This window comes from Hypanus sabinus, chromosome 16, assembly GCF_030144855.1.
Source record: "Hypanus sabinus isolate sHypSab1 chromosome 16, sHypSab1.hap1, whole genome shotgun sequence".
NCBI lineage: Eukaryota > Metazoa > Chordata > Chondrichthyes > Myliobatiformes > Dasyatidae > Hypanus > Hypanus sabinus.
In genome coordinates this window covers 6,303,871-6,320,049 of record NC_082721.1, presented here as the reverse complement: position 1 = coordinate 6,320,049, position 16,179 = coordinate 6,303,871, and the positions used below count along the sequence as shown (strand labels likewise).

General features: G+C 42.9%; 1 pseudogene; it reads left to right on the top strand.

Annotated features, from left to right (window-relative positions):
* The window catches only part of LOC132406571 (unconventional myosin-Va-like), a 140,452-nt pseudogene extending 126,781 nt beyond the window's left edge, over nt 1–13,671 (top strand).
* Nucleotides 13,672–16,179: the final 2,508 nt, after the last annotated feature.

Sequence of the window (16,179 nt, the reverse complement as noted above, 5' to 3'; positions counted from 1 at the left end):
TGGTCAGGGGTGGGGGTTGGTGCTAAGTCGGGGTTACACCTTGCCCAAGGGTGACCTGCAGACTAGCAAACGGAAAGAGCACTTTACACCTCCTGTGGTAGAGACGTAACTCCACCCCGCCACCCAAGGTGACCATATACTACCTAGAAATTGATATTCTCGCAGGCAAATAAAGAAATACAATAGAATTTATGAAAAGCTACTCATAAACAAAGACTGACAAGCACCCAACGTGCTGATGAAGACAAGTTGTGCAAAGAATTAAGAAAAAAAATTGGGAATGCTAATCTCAATTTGTGTACGTAGAACAGTCCAACATAGGACAGGCCCTTCAGTTCTCAATGGAGTGCTGAACCAAATCAATGAACAATCAAACAGCCAGCTAAACTTCTGTCTGCACAGTGTCCAGATCCTTCCATTTAAACAAAAAAGTAAAAGAAAAGTAGTTGGTTGATGTTCTGAAGATGTGGCTTTAGTTCAATGGTTCCATTTAACATCAGAGAATGTATACAGTATACAACTGGAAATTCTTAATTTCCGCAGAGATCCATGAAACGGAAGAAAAGCTCCAAAGATTGACAGGGGAAAAGAACTGCCAGAATCCCAATGCCCCCTGCCCCCTCCCATGCACAAACAGCATCAACCCCCCCCCCACTTATTCTAGCATAAAGCATCAGCACCCCCACCACCCACTATGCAAGCAACTGTAAAGCCCCAAAGAGGCTCATAGTCTACAGTCCATCAAAAACTGTTCATCTCAACAATTTGACATCCTCCAGTGCCCCCCCCCCCCCGCCCCTGGGGATAGCGGACGCATAACACAAGTCCTGGTTATGCGACCACTGACACCAGGCAGACAACTGCTGAAGATTACTGGCAATGGCTGGGGTCACTCGTCCTGTAAAAGACACTGCCCCAAAGGTGGCAATGGCAAACTACTTCTGTAGTAAAGTTGCCAAGAACAATCTGGGCCTGGCAGATGGAAGACCATGATTGCCCACAGCATATGACACAGACCTTCATGATGATCTGTTATTGACTTCAAGGCTCAGTGATATTAAGTTGATTATGCTGTTATTAATTAAGTTATCCTCCAGTGGAGAGGGAAGTTTGCATCATAGATGGGAAAAGAGAAGAGCTGGAGAAAAAGGAATCTGTGGGAGAGGAGAGTGGACCATGGGAGAAAGGAAATGGGGAGGGGATCCAGGGTGAGAAGAGGTAAGAGCCCGGGGGGGGGGGAATGAAGGGAGGGGAAGGGGAAAATATTGGAATTTGGAGAAATTGATATTCATGCCATCAAGTTGGAGGCTACCTGGACAGCATAGGAGGTGTTGCTTCTCCAACTTGAGAGAGGGCTCATTGTGGCCAGGGATAACAAGTCAGAATAGCATTGGGGATAGGAATTAAAATGGGTGACCACGGGGAGAATCCACTTTTTGCAGATGGAGCGGATGGTGCTCGATAGTATTACAGAGCTGTTGAAAGAACTTGTTAGTGAAATGTATAATGTTGATTATGGATTTGCTGGTTTGTTTATTCTATTGATTGTAGACTTCTTTGACTAAATCCATTTCTGTAGTGATTTATGGAAATTTCTGCTGTTGGAACAAGTTTCTAATGTTTTATTTTTAAAAAATCGAATATGTACAGGTATGTGTATAAATGTGCACTCAGTGGCCACTTTATTAGTGTTGTACGTTAATGATCTTCTGCTGCTGTAGCCCATCCACTTCAAGTTTTGACATGTTGTGCATTCAGAGATGCTCTTCTGCACACCACTGTTGTAACGTGTGGTTATTAGAGTTACTGTCACCTTCCTGTCAGCTTGAACCAGAATGACCATTCTCCTCTGATCTCTCATTAACGAGGCAGTTTTGCCCACAGAACTGCTGCTCACTGGGTGTTTTTTTTTTCTCACACCACTCTCTGTAAACTCTAGAGACCGTTGTGTGAAAATCCCAGGAGATCAGCAGTTTCTGAGATACTCAAGCCATCCCATCTGGCACCAACAATCATTCCATGGTCAAAGTCACTTAGATCACATTTCTCCTGAATTCTGATCTTTGGTCTGAACAACATCTGAACCTCTTGACCACATCTGCATGCTACCACTTGTTTGTCTGATTAGATATTTGCATTAATGAGCAGGTGTATAGGTGTACCTAATAACGGTGGCCACTGAGTGTATGTGAGTTACCTTCATCAAATTTAATTTGATAGGATGCACTTGGCACTGAATATTGATTGTGCAGTCTCTATAAGAGTAATGTGTTTAGATTTGGGAGAAATTTTGCCTATCCATTACTAAAAGGAAATTAGTTCGCTAGAGGGTGGTGAATCTGTGGAATTTATTGCTACAGATGGCTGTGGTGGCCAAGTTATTGGGTATATTTAAAGTAGAGGTTGAGAGGTTCTTAATTAGTCAGTGCATCAAAGGTTATGGTGAGAAGGCAGAAGAATGGGGGTGAGAGGGATAATAAATCAGCCATGATGGAATGGTGGAGCAGATTTGATGGGCTGAATGGCCTAATTCCACTCTGATGTGTTATGGTCTATTAATCAATCACCAAACCATGCAACCAATACTTCCAGTATCATGCACCCTTATATTTTCTAACATACTCGTAGTTAATTCTCTGTAAAAAAAAAAGCATTAATTTGCTTCATCTACACTGTTAATTGCAATTGTTTGTCAAATTCAAGAACTTTATTTAGTGGTACAGCATCATGCAGGCTCTTCCGCAACTCAATTACACCCATGTGACCAATTAACCTACTGACCCGTACATCTGGACTGTGGGAGGAAACCAGAGCATCCAGAGGAAAGCCATGCATCAGAGGGAGAACATACAAACTCCTTACAGGCAGCAGCAGGAATTGAACCTGTTTCTATGGTGCTCTAATAGGTTATGCTAACTGCTATGTTACCTTGCTGCCCAAGATTTTCCTTCAGAAATCCATTGATTCTGTTCAGCTGCTCTGCGAGTGCTTGTTCCTGCACCCCTCTTTTAATCGTCATGAGATCTGCAGATGCTGGAAATCCAGAGTAACACACACAAAATGTGGGAGGAACTCAGCAAGTTGGGCAGCATCTTTTGAAGGGGAATAAACAGTGGACGTTTAAGTCTGAGACACTTCATCAGGACCTGATGAAGGGTCTCTGCCCAAAATGTCAACTCTTCAATTTCTCTCCATAGCTGCTGCCTGATCTGCTGAGCTCCTCCCTATTAATAACTTCAAAAAAAAAATTTCTGTAACAGAGGTTTTGTTGACCTTCAGTCCCCTGCTTTCTTTCCATCTGTTCTTTGATAGATGGGTTACACTTGGTAGCTTCTGTTCCAGGGACCTCCGGAAGGCCAGCATAGTGCTGCTCACTATTTCTGGGGCAGTCTTTTGTGTTGAGTAAATCAAGACGTACAAACAAGCTGGATGAACTCAGCAGGTCGGGCAGCATCCGTTGAAAGAAGCAGTCAATGTTTCGGGTCGAGACCTTTCGTCAGGACTTTGTTTGTGTTGGGTGGCTTTGGAAGGTCAGCTCTCAGTTCCAGGAAGATTTGTCAGGTTTTAATTGCATTGATATTATTTTGCAATTCTGAATGCCTGTGGTGCGCTGCTGTGTTGATTACTGTAGAACATAACAATGGTACTACAACCTGTTCTTTTCCCTGTGTCTCGGTAAAGAAACCGCACTGCAATGGACAGGAACACATCACCGGCACCAGCCTACCTGCATTTAGGACACCTATACAGAAAGGTGCTGGAAAAGGGCCAGTAACATCATGAAGGATCCCACCCACCCTGCTCATGGACTGTTTGTCCCACTCCCATCAGGGAGTAGGCTATGTAATATCCATGCCAAGACCACCAGCTTCAAAAAAAGTTGCTTTCCCCAAGCAGTAAGGCTGATCGACATCTCCACCTGCTAACTCACCCCTCCACACCCCCCACCACCACTACCTTATCACTTTCTGTCAGTCACCTTAACTACAGACTCTCCTGTGCCCAATGTCACTTTATGGACGTACAATCAATCTACGCATATAAGCTATTTTATATATTTATTGTGTTTTTATTTTTATTCTTTTTTTTTGTGCTGCATCAGATCTAGAGTAACAATTATTTTGCTCTTCCTTACACAAAAATAAACAATTCTGAATCTTGAGAGTTTTGTGGTTTATTTCTTGCAGCTTTCTGGTTTTCTTGATTCTGGAGGTGTGATTTTGCAGCCTATCTTATGCAGGAAGCGTGATCTATGAGGGGAGGTCTAGTGAGCTTGGGCTTTTCCCTTTACAATGAAGGAAGGTGAGAGGTGACTTGATGGAGATGTGCAAGTTGGTAAGAGGTATAGACTGAATTGACAGCCAGATACATTTTTCCAGGCAGAAATGGCTAATAAGAGGGGGCATCATTTTAAGATGATTGGAGGAAATTAAAGGGGGGATGTCAGATATTGGTGGCTGCATGGAAGGTCCTGCCAGGAGTAGTGGTAGGGGCAGATACGTAGCATGTTTAAAAAGCTACCTTTCTCTTCAAATGGGGATGCATCTTTATTCCCCTTCGTGTATCACAATATACCCATGGGGATAAATTTAAGTTGTGGCTGCTGTTGTAATTATGGTGTATTAAAACAAATCACATTGGTTTAAGTACAATAAGTGTAAATTGGTTGAAAGTAATAACAATAGTGTTAGTAGTTACCGATATGCAGTGTCTCATGTACAATACTAACATTTGACTTTAAGGTACTGTGATGTAACAGTGAGGCAGACTGGAGTTCGTGTTCTTGATGCCATGTTAGTCTAATCGTTTATGGTAACAGAATGTATGGATGGGCCAAGGACATAGGGTAACAGAGGAAATGAAACAGATTGACATTAGGAAGGAAATGGTGATGAGAAGACTGATGGGACTGAAGGCTGACAAATCCCCAGGTCCAGATGGTCTGCACCCTAAAGTACTAAAGGAGGTGGCTCTGGAAATTGCATATGCATTGGTAATCATTTTCCAATGTTCCTTAGATTCAGGATCAGTTCCTGAGGATTGGAGAATGGCTAATGTTATCCCACTTTTTAAGAAAGGAGGGAGAGAGAAAACAGAGAACTATCGACCTGTCACCCTGACATCGGTGGTGGGGAAGATGCTAGAGCCCATTATTATGGATGAAATAGTGGCATATCTAGATAGCAGTGATAGGATTGGGCTGAGCCAGCATGGATTTACCAAGGGCAAATCATGCTTGACTAATCTGTTGGAGTTTTTCGAGGATGCAACCAGGAAGTTAGATGGGGGTGATCCAGTGGATGTAGTGTACCTCGATTTTCAGAAGGCATTTGATAAGGTCCCACATAGGAGATTGGTGGGTAAAATCAAAGCTATTGGGACCACAGCTGTTTACCATTTACGTCAATGATTTGGATGAAGGCATTGAAAATAACATCAGCAAATTTGCTAATGATACTAAGCTGGGTGGCAGTGTGACATGTGATGAGGATGTTAGGAGAATTCAGGGTGACTTGGATAGGCTGGGTGAGTGGGCAGATACTTGGCAGATGACGCTTAATGTGAATAAGTTATTCACTTTGGGAGTAAGAACAGGAAGGCAGATTATTATCTGAACGGTGTAGAGTTAGGTAAGGGAGAAATACAAAGAGATCTAGGAGTCCTTGTTCATTAGTCACTGAAGGTGAATGAGCAAGTGCAGCAGGCAGTGAAGAAGGCTAATGGAATGTTGGCCTTTATTACAAAGGGAATTGAGTACAAGAGCAAGGAAATCCTCTTGCATTTGTACAGGGCCCTGGTGAGACCACACCTGGAGTATTGTGTACAGTTTTGGTCTCCAGGGTTAAGGAAGGACATCCTGGCTGTAGAGGAAGTGCAGCGTAGATTCACGAGGTTAATTCCTGGGATGTCTGGACTGTCTTACGCAGAGAGGTTAGAGAGACTGGGCTTGTACACGCTGGAATTAAGGAGATTGAGAGGGGATCTGATTGAAATGTATAAGATTATTAAGGGATTGGACAAGATAGAGGCAGGAAATATGTTCCAGATGCTGGGAGGGTCCAGTACCAGAGGGCATGGTTTGAGAATGAGGGATAGGTCATTTAGGACAGAGTTAAGGAAAAACTTCTTCTCCCAGAGAGTTGTGGGGGTCTGGAATGCACTGCCTCTGAAGGCAGTGGAGGCCAATTCTCTGGATGCTTTCAAGAAGGAGCTAGATAGGTATCTTATGGATAGGGGAATCAAGGGATATGGGGACAAGGCAGGAACCAGGTATTGATAGTAGTTGATCAGCCATGATCTCAAAATGGCGGTGCAGGCTCGAAGGGACGAATGGTCTACTTCTGCACCTATTGTCTATAATAGTGTAGCAGTTACAGCGCCAGCGGCCTGGGCTCGATTCCCGCCACTGTCCTGTGACGTTTCCTCTGGGAGCTCGGTTTCCCCCACATTTACAAAGACGCGGGTGGATTGGTCAAGTGGGTGTAAATGTGCAGCGTGTGCTCATTGGGCCTGAAGGACCCTGTGTCGATAAAATCTCTCTGAATACCATCACCTTCTTCCTCCTAATTTAGGAACAATGTCAGCCAGCTGATTGAATGGCTAAGGAGCAAAAGCTTGCAGCAGAGCGGTGCAGCTGAGGTCTTGGAGCCACTGGTACAGGCCTCACAGCTCTTGCAGTTGAACAAAGTGACAGATGCAGATGCCGAGGCGATCTGCTCCATGTGCACACTACTCACACAGCCACAGGTAGGTCTTTACCGAGCTGTAAAAATCTGAGGTGATGTTTTAGGTGTACTGCTTACAAACTTGATTGGATAGTCCCCACCTGGAACTCCTTAAACTTTTTGTTGATTACATTGAGAATATTAAGATCATGGCACTCAGGCTCGAGTTACAGTGAACACACGCACAAAGTGCTGGAGGAACACAGCGGGTCAGGCAGCATCCAGGGAAGTGAATAAACAGTCAATGTTTCGGGCTGAGAAGGACTGGGAAGGAAGGGCGAAGATGCCAGAATCAGAAGGTGGGGAAGGGACGGAGGACATGTGAAGCCAGGTGGGTGGGGTGGGGGGGGATGAAGTAACCAGCTTTGGGAGGTGATGGGTGGAAAGGTAAAGTGCTGGAAAAGAGGGAATCTGATAGAGGAGAGTGGACCCTGGGGAAAGTGGAGGAGGGGCATCAGGGGGAAGTGATAGGCAGCTGAAGGACAGAGGTAAGAGATCAGAGTGCGGAATTGAAGAAGACCGAAAGGAGAGGGGAGCAAAATAAAATTACGTGATGTTGGCAAAATTGATGGTCTTATCATCAGGTTGGAGGCTTTCTGTAGTTGCTGAGTTTCTCCAGCATTTTGTGTGTTGTTCTGGACTTGCAGCATCTGCAGACTCTCATTGAAGTGGTATTACACTGAAGAAATATAACCAAAATATGGGGGTGGTGGAGGTGAATGCTTGGATTGAAGGGAAATTCACACCAGAATTCCAATGTAAATCATAGCTGCTTTGCCCCATCCAGCATTGCAGAACCCAAGGACCCTTCTGTTCCTGAAGGAAGCAAACTCTATATCTTTGAATTTTCACTAGGTTGTACAAGATTCAAATCCCACTCAAAGTAATTTTACTATCAAAGTCACCATATATGCCACCCTGAGATTCATTTTCTTGTGGGAATTTGCAGTAAATACAAAGAAACAAAAAAAACCCCCAATAAATATTGGGAACATGAGATGAGGTTCTTGAAAGTGATCACATAGTTTGTGGAAACATTTCAACGATGGCGTGAATGAAGTCAAGAGCCTGATGATTGAGGGGTGATAACTGTTCCTGAACCTGGTGGTGTGGGTCCCAAGGCTCATTGTGGTGAGTGTTTCAGGAGCCTGATTCAGGATTCAGCCTGATTCACTGGTTCAGGAGCCTGATGATTGAGGGGTGATAACTGTTCCTGAACCTGGTGGTGTGGGTCCCAAGGCTGCTGTACCTCCTTTCTGATGATTGAGGGGTGATAACTGTTCCTGAACCTGGTGGTGTGGGTCCTGAGGCTGCTGTACCTCCTTTCTGATGATTGAGGGGTGATAACTGTTCCTGAACCTGGTGGTGTGGGTCCCAAGGCTCATTGTGGTGAGTGTTTCAGGAGCCTGATTCAGGATTCAGCCTGATTCACTGGTTCAGGAGCCTGATGATTGAGGGGTGATAACTGTTCCTGAACCTGGTGGTGTGGGTCCTGAGGCTGCTGTACCTCCTTTCTGATGATTGAGGGGTGATAACTGTTCCTGAACCTGGTGGTGTGGGTCCCAAGGCTGCTGTACCTCCTTCCTGATGGCAGCAGCGGCAGGAAGAGAGCGTGGCCTGGATGCTGAGGTCCCTGATGATGGATGCTGTTTTCTGGTGACAATTCTCCATGTAGAAGTGCTCAATGGTGGGCAGGGCTTTACCTGTGCCGGATTAGGCCATTATCACTACTTTTTGTGAAAAGATGCAACCAGATAAAGTGGATTAAAAATATTTGGATAAAATGGTTTTGAATGTGCATTAAATATTTTGGAAAATAATTTGAACACATGCAATCTGAAACTAGTTTATACATAGAACATTACAGCACAACATAGGCCATTCAGCCCACAATGTTGTGCTGACCTTTTAGCTTAAGAGCAATCTAATATTCCCTCTCGCATAGCTTCCATTTCTTAATCCATGATGGAAAGCTATGATAGAGTTTCTTAAATGCCTGCAATGTATCTGCCTCTGCCATCATCCTTGGCAGTGTGTCCCACACACCCACCACTTCCTATGCAAAGAACATAACTCTGGCATTTCTACCCCCCCACCCATACTTTCTAATCACCTTACAATTGCGTCACATGTTGTAACCATTTCATTCTGGGATAAAATCTTTGTGTAGCTTCGGACGAACAACTGATCTTGTAGCTTTGGTTCTTGCTTTATTCCCCGTGATTTTGAACAACCCCCATTGCTGTGATTCATGAGGTTGAAGGGATGTTTGGAGTTGAACCAGATGGACTGTGGAGTTATTTTTGCCAAATACCATCACCATTCCCTTTAGATGGAATCTTAGATTTTAATAGGAAGATTTGCAAATGAGAGAGAAAAAGTGGAAGTTTGAGAATAACAATAAAATAAAATATCTCCCGGGCTTTCAACTTTTCAGCAAAGTAGTAGCTCCCAAACTTATTATTTTTATTTTGAAGAATGACGAGATTTCATTCAAACCTATTGAATATTTAAAGTCCTAGCTAGAGTGGAGGTGGAGAGGATGTTTTCTATAGTGGGGGAGTCTAGGACCAGAGGGCACAGATAGAGTGGGTGTGGAGAGGATGTTTCCTATAGTGGGGGAGTCTAGGACCAGAGGACACAGATAGAGTGGATGTGGAGAGGATGTTTCCTATAGTGGGGGAGTCTAGGACCAGAGGGCACAGTCTCAGAATACAATAATGTTCTTTTAGAACAGAAATGAGGAGCAATTTCTTTAACCAGAGGGAATTCATTTCTACAGATGGCTGTGGGGGGGGCCAAGTCACTGAGTACATTTAAAATGGAAATTGTTAGGTTCTTGATTAGTTGGGGTGTCAAAGGGTATGTGGAGAAGACAGGGGAACGGGGTTGAAGGAAATCATAAAATGGGAATGTTGGAGTGGCTTAATTCTGCTCCCGTGTCTCATAGTCCAAAACCATTTGGAGAAATGGGCCATTCCCATATCCATGGTAGCTTGAGTGGAATAGACAGCTCATGATGCTGGGAGATGTGTATTGCAGGTGAAACTTGGTTTCCTATCTCTGCAGAAGAGTTGTGGAATCTCAAACAGTTCTCAGTCTGCTGAGAAAGGCCAAGAATGGCAAGTTCTGGACATTATTTAGTGGCCCAAGTTGAAGGTGTCTTTGCCAGGAGTGAGACTTCACTTTGATCTGGTTTGCCTCCACATACCCATTACACAAAGCAAGGGCCCCAGTCTACACGTCTGTGCTCTGCAAAGCTTGTGAAATCCTGCATTGGATTCTTGTCAGTCTTTGGGCTTTGCCACACCCACTGCAGGACTGGCATCGTGTTTAAACTGATGTACTCTGTACGCCAGAGTCACCATCAAACACTACAGCACAGAAACAGACCCTTTGGCCCATCTAATCCGTGCCAAACTATAATGCTGACTAGCCCTATTGACCTGGACCATAGTCCTCCATTCCCCTTCCATTTGTACACCTATCCAACTTTCTGTTAAATGCTGAAATCGATCCCACATCCCACACTGTGCTGGCAACTTGTTCCACACTCTCAACGGCCTTTGAAGAAATTCCCCCTCAGATTCCTCTTAAATGTTTCAGCCTTCACACTTAACCCATGACTTCTATTTGTAGTCTCAGTGTTGAAGTAAAGTTTCCAAGTTGTGCTCATGGGCCCCGAACTCTTTAAAGACTTGTGGAAGAACAATGGGCTCATGCAGTGTTTCCCGTGCGAGATGTGTTCAATAAATATGCATTTGGTTTTGCTTTGATATCTTCATCCTTACTCCTTTATGTCTCAACTTGAAACAGATCGTGAAGATTCTGACCCTTTATACACCTATGAATGAGTTTGAGGAGCGTGTGACTGTAACATTTATAAAGACCATTCAGGTTGGTTTATTGCATTTATCTCGTTCAACAAGAAATCTTCATTTTTCTTGATTTGTGCAGCTAGCTCGATTCAGAAATTGTATTTGGATCATTTGGGTACTTATTTTTTGAGAGACAGCACAGAACCACTGTCTGGCAACCCCCTGCTCAATTTAACCCTAGCTTAATCACAGGACAATTTACAATGACCAATTAACCTACTACCCCATATGTCTTTGGACAGTGGGAGGAAACTGGAGTACCCGGAGGAAACCCACATGGTCACAGGGGGAACGTACCAACTCCTTACAGACCAGGGAGAACGTGCCGACTCCTGACAGACCGGGGAGAACGTGCCGACTCCTTACGGACCGGGGAGAACATGCCGACTCCTGACAGACCGGGGAGAACGTGCCGACTCCTTACGGACCGGGGAGAACGTGCCGACTCCTTACGGTCCGGGGAGAACGTGCCGACTCCCTACGGACCGGGGAGAACGTGCCGACTCCCTACGGACCGGGGAGAACGTGCCGACTCCTTACGGACCGGGGAGAACGTGCCGACTCCTTACGGACCGGGGAGAACGTGCCGACTCCTTACGGACCGGGGAGAACGTGCCGACTCCTTACGGACCGGGGAGAACGTGCCGACTCCTTACGGACCGGGGAGAACGTGCCGACTCCTTACGGACCGGGGAGAACGTGCCGACTCCTTACGGACCGGGGAGAACGTGCCGACTCCTTACAGACTGGGGAGAACTTGCCGACTCCTTACAGACCGGGGAGAATGTACCGATTCCTTACAGACAGGAAGGAATTGGATTGTTTTTATCTAAGCAATTTAATTAATTAAACACAATTTCCTTTTAAAATGAAATAGATGAAGGACTGGCATTGGGGTCTGAGGATTTTGGGGAGCAGAAGTGAAGTTTTCTTTGGGCAATTGGTACTTTTGCTGGTAACAGTGAATTTTATCCCTCTACCTGGGGCTTTTTAAAGGCAAAGGTGTCCTGCAAATGGAAAAATTATCTTTATTCCAGCAAATGCTGTCTTTATCAAAAGAAATTTCTGGAAGTTTTATTCTTTTAAAGCAATTAGTATTTCATGGAGCAACAATAACATAATATTTTGCAAATGTCCACATCTGTTACATTCATTTTTCAATAGTGGACGCTCATGAAATGTAATTGGGTTAAATCTATGAAATGAGATGGGGGATATTATGAAGCCCTTGCATTTGAGTAGAGTAAACTTAACAGTGAAAATATACTTTATATCTAGATCAACCAAACTTTCAAATACTTCATAATTGCTTCCCTCACTAATCTCATTCCTAGGAAGTTTATCCATTTGTACATGTCTGTTTTTCTTTAAAGATGAAAGATCCAAAGATTAGATTTGTTACATGTACATTGAAGCACATGGTTTGGGGATGGTGTTGGGAGAGCTTGCAAGTGTCGCCTTGCTTTTGGTGCCAACGTAGCGTGCCCACAATTTACTGACCCTAACCTGTGTGTCTTTGGAGTGTGGGAGGAAACCCGAGTACCTGGAGGAAATCCACAGTGTCACAAGGAGAGTTCCTCACCAACAGTGGGGGGAATCGAACCCCATTATAGGCGATCGCTGGCGCTGTAAAATGATTACACTAAGCACCATGTTACTGTGCTACTTCCAAGTGGACCACCAAGCTGTCATATAAAGTCCAGTTAATTTGTTTTTTGTTTCAGTACAATTGGGTGCTTGTCAGCACTAAATATATCGCTAAGATTCAAGATTGTTTAATATCATTTCCAGTATGCAGGTGTAAAGAGATGAAATATTCATTGCTGTGGATCACAAAAGAACACAGTAAGATAAAGAACTCAATAATTAAAACACGATAAATATAAATACATAAGATAGTTTGTATCCATTGGTTGTTTGTGTTTAAAGTGATGCGGGGCTTAGGAGTGTCTGTACGTAAGGTGACTCTGACAGGAAATGATAAAGTTGTGGTGGCGGGTGGGGGGGGGGTATGGTGGGTTTGTGAGTGGTGGTGTTGATCAGCATTACTGCCTGGGGAAAGTAACTGTTTCTGAGTCTGGTCCTGGTGTGGATGCTACATAGTCTCCTCAATGAGAGTGGGACAAACAGTTCATGAGCTGGGTGGGTGGGATCCTTCATGATGTTACTGACACTGACTAAGATTGAAAATTGGCCATTTACTTTTACTACACTTGTCTTCCCCAGAATCAATTGGTGGGCAGAAGTCCAAGTCGACGGCTGTTGATGGAGCTGAAGCATGTGTCTGCTGTGAACTTTCCTATTATTCCTTCTCCCATGAACCTGGAGGAGATTAGAATCCCTGAGGTCTTGCAGCTGGACTTCCTCAAGAGAATCTGAACATGTATCTGGATGATGAGTTCAGTGGTGAAGCCTATTTATAACTGGCGAGGGTTATGTTTGGAAAATTACATATTTTTGCACTAATTGTGATTATATGCCACTCGTGAATCCAAAATATTTAATTGAATAGTTCAGTCCACTTTAGCAAAAGATATTTTAAACACATTCAACTGACAATTTTTATGACTTAATTGTAGATGCAGAGGTACATAATTTGTTTGGTAATTAGTTCAGGCTTCTGGAACTGTTTAAAATATGGATTCAGCACTTTAGATAATTACTATGCATTCTTTAACCTTTTGCACAGGTGTTCGGTGTGGCTGAACCTCAAATGGGCAAGCTAATGGAATTGGGTGGTTAACAATCAGTTATTTTATTTTCAGTTTTAGAGTCTTTTTATGGCATCTTCACTTGTGGAACTGGGCATTTGAGTTGGTGTGTTACTAATTTTACTCCTACACAGTTCTCTAGATCCTAAACAGCAAGTGGCTTCACCATAAAAGAAAAAACTTCATTAAAACGACTTTGGGATGGTTCTGTCATGTTTATAACTATTTGTTGCACACTTATAATTAACATTTTAATTACTAAGAGGTTGTAATATTGGCAGAGTTTTTTGCACAAATGTAAATGTGAAAATATATTTAATGTGGAATTTAATGCATCCTTTCATTAAAGAGAAAGACACCATCAACTGTCTAAGGCTAAAATTCAGACCAATTTGGTTCAAATTGTACTAATTTTGTAATGTGTGTATAATTGGTCCTAATTGCCAGGGTTCATTGTGCATGTCTAGCACCAGATTGTTCTATTTAATTACAGTAGATTCTGGTTAAATGGTCCATCAGTTAATTGGAACAACTGATTATTTGGGACAACTCTTAAAGAACAAGAACTAATTGAGAAAATAGCTGGGATTCCCTTTGTTTATTTGGAACATGATTCCATTTAATTGGGGTAGGAGAACATTGTTGAACAGCTTCTAACTAGTGTCAGGTGTATGTGCTTGTATGGCAGTTAGACACAACACCATGCTTTGACTGAACAGTTTTAAAATGGCATCAGTTGCGTGTGTCTGTTCTCAAAGCAGTGATTTTTGTCACAGGCAGTTGGTGCGAAAGGAGCAGTAAGACAACTTGGAACTGTTTTGCTAACTGTGGTTTCAAGCATTCAGGCACGGAGATGCCAGAAACGGGAGCGAAAATGAAACAATTTCACTGTTTCAAGTTAGGAGCTATGAAGCATTTGACGGTCTCGACAATTATCTTGAATATTACAATGAAAATTAAGATTTGGAGGATGCAATTGTCAAAAGCATTTGTATGAAGGAAGTCCATTATCTGCATGAGGTGTCTGTGCTGATTTTGTTTATTTATAGTCAATCAAAAGACCATGACAGTGTGCTGTCTGTCATATCAGACGATGACAGTGAAACCCGTGGAGTTTTTAAAATAGAAAAGCTGTTCCACTGCTACAGTTCCATTCCCTTGAGCTCAGAAGTCCGGGCCCTGTGGTATGAGCAGTCGTCAGAAACTGGTGTCTTACTTGTTTGCAGTGGATGACCGTGACCTTCTGTGCCTTGTCATGTCCTTCGCTCTCCATGAAACATCATAGAACTGCCTTTTGGCCATTGGATCTCTTTGGTCTCATCTGCCGAAGCTGACTTCACATTGCTAGGACAGGTATGTCCCTAACTCGTCGGGGTATGAGGTCTGTCTGTTGAAGCAGTGTATGGGGGAATAGCCATTGTCACATGCAAATAGCTACCTGGTGGGGACCAAAGGTGAGTGAGGTACCTCAGAATGGACACAGCAAGCCCCTTCTCTAGAGGGGCTATCCTTCTGTACACTGGATGAATTCCTCTGTCGATAACTATTGGGAACTAATGCACAGTTTTATAGTACTATTGAAAGTGGTCTAAATTGGGCTGTATTTCAAATACATAATTGGTTACTTGTTAAATGGTAGTTTGTCTTTTTTATATCTTTTTAACTATTTCCATGAAACTTCAGCTAATTGGAACAGTAGCTTAATTGGGACAAAATGTTTTGGTCCCAGTGTGTCCCAATTAAACAGTATCCACTGTATTTGTAAATTTTGTAGACTGGGGGAGAAATATAGCTGTACTATTGCCTTGGCTCAAGAAGGCCCTTCTGACTGGCGATTATTTTTGAGACTTAGCAAAGTTTATTTCATTGAAAAAAATGGATACATCCAGTTCAATTATTAATCAAAAACCTGCTAATGTAAGACTAGATTGTATCATATACAAGTATACATTGAAGAAGTTTTAAAAACTCGAGCATAAATTGAGCTTGAATCTAGATTTGTTTTAGTGAAAGCTATTACGAAGTTTTCTATCATACCATTTCAATAGACAGTCCTGCACTCCAATGAGTGATGGACAAGGATTTGCACTTTGCTTCCCCAAAATGAGTATTAAGTCCTGATTTTTTTCCCCCTTGGTTATTATGGCACATCAATTCTGTGACCTAGATATTTCATTTTAAATCCTGTTGTGTCATCCAAGTTCAGATTAATAGGCTCTGGAGATTTTTATTGTAATGTGGATTTGGTATTTTGTATGGGAATTAAGACTGTTTTAAGTTCTCCTATGTTGTTTTAAAAGTGCAACATTAATTTTTTGAAATTTGATGATGTTTGAGTAGACAGAGCAGACTTTTTTTCTGAGTTGTATTTAAATAGTCAGAATCATAATATCACTGACGTATGCCGTGAAATGTTTTGCTTCTGTACCACCTCCCTGATGGTAGCAATAAGAAGAGGGTGTGTCCTGAGTGATGGGTGTCCTTAATCATGGATGCCACCTTTTTAAGGTGTTGCATTTTGAAGATGTCCTCCTCGCTGGAGCTGGCTGAGTTTGTAACTTTCTCCAGCTTTTACTGATCCATTGTGTGACCCTCCACACCAGACGGTGATGCAGCCAGTTAGAATGCTGGTGGCACAGTGCACTTCACTACAGAACTGATGAGATGTGAGGCCAAATTACCGGTTGGAGATTAGAATTTGCATTTACAGTTAATGCATCAATTTCCACAATTGCAGCTATCAGCTACAAAAGAAATTCTCATCCTTGAGTATTAATCCTACTGTTAAATATACCTGTATTTTTTTGGTCCTGTTTTTGCCAGTTACCATAGCCACACCTTAGAAAACACAGGTGATCAGATAGA